At 35.2% G+C, this 6,440-nt stretch overlaps 1 pseudogene; it reads left to right on the top strand.

The window, feature by feature from the left end:
- The first annotated feature begins 4,853 nt into the window (after positions 1–4,853).
- Positions 4,854–6,177, top strand: LOC124227809 (swi5-dependent recombination DNA repair protein 1 homolog; annotated as a pseudogene).
- The last annotated feature ends 263 nt before the right edge of the window (positions 6,178–6,440 follow it).

The following is a 6,440-nucleotide window of genomic DNA, read 5'->3' on the forward strand; positions in this document are numbered from 1 at the left end:
TTTTTGTGACTTGACAGCTCATTTCATTTTATAGCTGAGTAATATTCCACTCTCTGGATGTACCACAGTTTGTTTATCCATTCACCTATGGAAGGACATCTTGGTGGCTTCAAAGTCTTGGCAATTACAAACAAAGTTGCTATAAACATTTGGGTGCAGGTTTTTGTGTGGATACGTTTTCAACTCATTTGAGTGCAATTAAGTTTTCAATTCAAGGAATGAGATTATTGGATCATATGGTAAGAGTATGTTTAGTTTTGCGAGAAACTGCCAAACTGTCTTCCAAAGTGGCTGTATCATTTTCCATTCCCACCAGCAATAAATGAGAGCACCTGTTGCTCCACATCCTTGCCAGCACTGAGTGTTGTCAGTGTTTTGGATTTTAGGCATTCTAACAGGTTTGTAGTAGTATCTTGTTGTTTTAATTGCAATTCCCTAATGGCATATGCTGAGCCACTTTTCATATGCATATTTGCCATCTGTATATCTTCTTTGGTGAGGTGACTCTTCAGATCTTTTGCTCATTTTTTAATTGAATTGCTTCTTTTCTTATTGTTGAGTTATAAGAATTCTTTGTATATTCTGGATTCCAGTTCTTTAGCAAATATGTGTTTTACAAAGATTTTCCCCAAATCCGCCTTATCTTTTCATTCTCTAAACAGTGTCTTTCACAGTGCAGTAGTTTTTTTCCCCAAAGATTGGCACCTGAGCTAACAACTGTTGCCAATCTTGGTTTTTTGTTGTTCTTCTTCTTCTCCTCAAAACCCCCCAGTTCATAGTTGTATATTCTAGTTGTGAGTACCTCTGGTTGTGCTATGTGGGATGCCACCACAGCATGGCCTGATGAATGGTGCCATATCCGCGCCCAGGATCCGAACCGGAGAAACCCTTGGCCACTGAAGCAGAGAGCACAAACTTAACCACTGGGCCACAAGGCCGGCCCCAGAGCGGGTTTTTAATTTCAATAAAGTCTAACTTACCATTTTTCCTTTTGTAGGTCATCTTTTTATTGCACAATTTTGCACAACTCAGTGATTTTTAGGAATTCATAGTGTATAACAGCCACTGACCACATTTATTCTTTTCAACCATGAACTTATTTGACGAGCAATTTCATTTTGAATAAAGTCTCCAAAATAATTGATACAGAGGTACTGAGTAGCATAACTCATGGTAGAAAATTGGAAACCTAATGCCAAACAGTTGAGAATGGTTAAGTAATACAAAAGAATATTAACAATATGAAACATTAATATGGTGTTAAAGATTGTTAGCATGTCAACATTCTTAACGCGCAAAAATAAGTTCATGGAAATGTTATGCAAAGAAAGTAGTATATAAAATATCATTCATACATTAATTTTAATTAAGAAAAAATGTAATTTGACAACTAGAAATAAAAATCCAGTAACATGTATTGCTTAGAATAAGTAGCACTAGTTGCTGTAAAACAAATCCCAAAATCACATAGTAAAAGTTTATTTTTCATTCATGCAAAGTTGAATACAAATGGTCCAGGTAAGCATTGGCTAAGGGACTTCCTTCCATCTGCGGCTCTATTGTCTCCTAGGCTCTGGAGTCCTTGACCAATTCTTCCTCCACATTTGGCTGGGAGACAAGGAAGAGCGTGAGGGGATCACACAGGAGGCTATTGTGGGCCGGGTTTGGAAGGCCGAACTCAGTTGCACCCACGTGGTCACACTTACATGCAAGGCAGGCTGGGAGAAGTCGTCCAGCTGTGCGCCCAAGAGACAGAGGAATGCTTTTGTGCCTCCGTAGCACTCTCTGCGCTCAACAGAATTAGACTCTGGTTTCCTTAGGTTCCTTTCTCCTTTCAATTTTGCTTAAGTCTCTAATAATTTATGAGTATCCCTAATTACCTTAATCTCTTTAGTTCCAGAGTCCAGATTATGAGCGTTTAGATACCACTTATCCAAGTCCATTAGGTTCCTGCGTTCAGATAGGAAGAGTTTTGATAGCTAGGATTTATTCGTTCTTCCTTTAAAAAAAGAAAATGGAAATTTGCAGCCTCTCTGAGCTCATCCCCTATCCTTCATTTCAGACAATAGCTCTTAAATCAACTCAGAGTATTGTCTGTCTTATTTAAAAATTTTACAGCAAGGTTTCATGTCTTGCCAAGGAAACAATGTGTAACAGTCCTTTCTGTAAGTGATTCCTCATTCCTAACCTAAATCTTTCTGTTTTTTTTTTAAATAAAGCAAAATTTCACAGATATTTTTCTAAGTAGCACAAAATAACTCTGCTTAGGTCTTCTAATCTGACCTCAGAACATAGTAAATGCTAATGTTTGATCATGCGCTGGCAGCCTTCATCAGGGTCAATCCTGCTAAAGTGTTTTATATGAACATAGATATTTTTATATGATATAAGGATCTGTAAACGTGCTATATTTGGGTAATGAAACATCTGTATCATAATAATCTATTCCTAAAATGTTTTTTCTATTTCCATGATCACCTTTAACATTGTTCTCCAGTTACCACTTAATTTTAACAGAAGTTTTGTAAAGTGTTCAGAAATTTTATAGAGTAAGTCAATCATTGTTTTCTTAAAAAAATTATTTTATGTACTTGATTCCTGTTTTTTCCAGATTTTTACTATTAACTTGCCAATTTGTATAAAATGTTCCATACAGTTCTTATTGCATATTTGCATTTAATCTATATTTAACTTAAGTAGTATTTTCATGTTTACTATATTTAATCTCTGTAATTATGTCTTTCTTTATTTTTCCTACTTAGATTTTATTATATTCTGTTAATATATACTTTTTATCTTCCAATATAAATCAATATCTATTTATGCATGGCTTTTGTTCCAAGTTATTACATTTCTTTCTTTGTTATCTAGTTATGTCATTAATGTAAGTAAACACTTGAGTTTTTGAAGATTATATTAAAATCTTGCAACCTTGTGAACTTCTAATTTTTTGGTTGATGTCCTTGATTTTCTGCATAATTATACAATTAGTAAAAGTTGACTTTCTAACAAGATATCCGGAGACCTTATTTGAGGCTCTCCTTCAACTATCTTCTTATACAGTGTTTTTAAAGTTTCAAAAAGATAAGCAAAGTTCAAACTGTATCCACTTTTAGTCTTCTAGTTATATAAATTGATTAATTAAAACCAAAGCTATTTATAAAATTAAGTGAATTAAAGAAACTATGACAGATTAGAAATCACGTCATCTGAAGTAATTGGATTTGTAATTTGATTTCTATAGACATTAAAACAACAAATTAACAATTGATATACTGAGTAAAAATATTAAATGTAACATAATAAATTTTATAAATGCAGTCTTTGTATACATTAAAGTTTTACTACAATGACAAAGAATATTTCTTAAATGAATCCTGTGGGGAGAATTGCTCAGTTAGCAGATCACTAACTCCTTTGGGTGTTATAACATCGCCACCTACTGGAGAATTAGGATCAGAAGGGTTTCATTTTGGAAATCCTCATCAATAGCAATATTTGTTTAATTTAGACATTCCTAGATTCATAACATTTTTTTAAGGTGTTGAGGTCCTAACTTTACACATTTGAGAAAACAGACACAGAAGAGTTAAACAGTTCAATGATTCGCCCAAAATCACACTACTAATTATAAACAAGACGGCTGTATAAGACCAATTACATACAGTACCATACTCCACCTCTCCCGGTTCTCATGACCTGTGTTCCCATAACTTGCCTTTCCGGCATGACAGACACCGTGATCATCGCCAGTGTCCATTATAACAGTGGCCAAAACACTCGTGAAGTGAAAGCAAAGTTTCTACCCGAATTATTTATTATAATTCCCCATTTTTCTTTTACTGCCTCATAGAATAAATAAGAGCTAAATTTCTATTAAGTTCTTACGTTTTCTCCTACGGATGACTGCTAATCAAATTATTTAGCGTGAGCAATCTACTTTCTCATATTTCCCTTTTATTTTCTCACCCATAATTAAAGAAAGAAGATAGCACCTTCCAACTCTCTGATTGACAATTTAAAAGACTGTTGGAAATCGTGTAGGAAAACAGGCTCCCTCTTAAACTGTAAGTGAGAGAGTAAATTGGTGCTAAACTTTGCTAGTAATTTCACAGCATCTATCAAAAATTTAAATCACATTGCCTTTGGCAACACAATTCCACTTCTAGGAATTTAATCTACAGATATTTTTGCACAAATATTCCTTGCAGCATTATTGGTGATAGCAAAAACAAAACAAATCTGGAAACAACCCAAATGTTTTTAATAGGAGACTACTGATAAAATAAATTATACAGCTGTACTATATGGGATACTATGCAGTCATTTTTAAGAATGACATAGTTCTATGCATACTAATAAGAAGACTACACTTTAGGTTGAAAGAAAAAGGGCCAGTTTTGCAGTATATGTGCACTATCATTCCACTTATGTAAAAATACAGAATTTTCTAAATGTTTACAATATAATATAATTAATATATGGTTTTATATAAATATAATTTTATAAACATATATGATAAATGTGTGCATATACATAAATATACATATTTGTTTTATGCACAGAAAGTTCTCTAAGGCATGCTACGTCTTTTTCAAGTGGTGACTTTAAGTTGTCCTATGCTCTGGGGTAAACTGGAGGCGATTTAGGAGCATCTATGTGGAGTTTGGTAAAAAAAAAAAAAACAAAACAGAAACATGATGTTTTCTTTATGTTACAAAATTATTAGAAAATCCATGCAGTATTTGGAAAGAACCTCCAGCAGGCCCTGTCCCTGAGATGGCTGTCGGGAGCGGATGTCTAAGAGTTCGACTTCTGGGGGTTGGGGGGCGTGGAGTCAAGTAAAGCTCTCCTTCCATGAGGTAAATCAGGATTTCACTTTCAAGATGGAAAATCCATCAGACTCGACTGAGACTTTACTCAGCACTCCACGGGCCTGTGCCAATCCACTGCCTCACCAAATAAATAGTTTAAGGAAGCAACTGATGAGTGCAACATTTAGAGAGCAATTAAAGAACACAAGATATTCATTTAATTCTTGTTACAGTGTTGTAAAATGTCTTAAAGTAGAGAATGAAGAAAATGATCAGAACTTTTCAGAGAAACCAGCATCTTCAACAGAAGATAACTGTTTAAATTGCAAAAAATATTTTAAACACATAGACAGGGAATTTGAAGAAAGGGCATTGTCAACTATAAAAATAAAATAGCCATGAGCCTGGCCTGGTGGCATAGTGGTTGAGTTCATGCACTCCACTTCGGCTGTCTGGGGTTTGAGGGTTTGGATCCCAGGCACGGACTTACACACCGCTCATCAAGCCATGCTGTGGCAGCATCCCACATACGAAATAGAGAAAGATTAGCACAGATGTTAGCTCAAGGACAGTCTTCCTCACTAAATTAATTAATTAGCCAGTTATTTAATCAGCAAAATGAGTTTATTGAGGAATAGTAGAGGAATTGCAATTTGGGGGACACAAACTATGGTGAACCACAGGCAAGCCCAAAGAACAAAAGAGAGGGGCTTGCTTTATAGAGGAAAGGAGGAAGTTGGGAGGGATTGTTTTGAACAAAACTTCACTAGAGGAGAGGGAGAATTCAGGGTTGTGGTGGCTTCTCATTGACTGAGTTGTGGCAGTTTCCCACTGGCTGGGTTGTTGCTGGGTAAGGAGGAAATCTTCCTTCTTCCTGCTGAGGTATGTAAAGTAATCAGCAATGCCCTCCCTTCATTGCTTCTCGACTCCATTTTGGGTTAGGTTTCCTTTATTCATTTTTACAACATATTTGAAAAATACCTTCAAGAATATCAATGCACGTGACTCTCAGTCACTGGATACTGGGTCATGCAGTGGTCTCCCAAATGATTTTGTGAATGAGAATTTTCCCAAATAAGGAATAAATGAAGAAAAAACAAAATTAGTGAAGCAGGTTCAGGAGAAAGAAGACTTTCTCCAGAGGTTAAAACTAGTCAAAATGTGTAGATAGAAGAATGACCTGTGTCAGTTACAGCTGTTAATACAGAAGTGGAGAAGTGGTGGCCACCTGTTGCTTCAGGAGTTGCAGTCAGCTATGTCTGAGCAGAACAAGAAACTCAGCCTTACTCAGCTGACAGACCACAGGGGGTTAGATGAAAAAGGGCTACACTATAACAGAAATGAAGAATTTATAGGTGTTTAATTCATAATTCTTTCTCCAGAATATCTTTGAGAATGACAACTTAATTAGAAGCTACTTTATATTTTAAAGGGAAGACATAAACCATTAGGGGTTAGAGAAAGGTATGCTGATGAACATCAATTTAGGGCACTGTGTTATATAAATACAGACCAAGTTCAAAATGAAAATTTGGTATTTTGGGTAAATTTGACAAAGAAAATTGGACACAGAAATGTGAAAAAAATGGAATCAAGTTTAAAAAATAATTTGGACAATTCTGGAAG

The sequence above is a fragment of the Equus quagga genome, chromosome 16, assembly GCF_021613505.1.
Source record: "Equus quagga isolate Etosha38 chromosome 16, UCLA_HA_Equagga_1.0, whole genome shotgun sequence".
Lineage (NCBI taxonomy): Eukaryota > Metazoa > Chordata > Mammalia > Perissodactyla > Equidae > Equus > Equus quagga.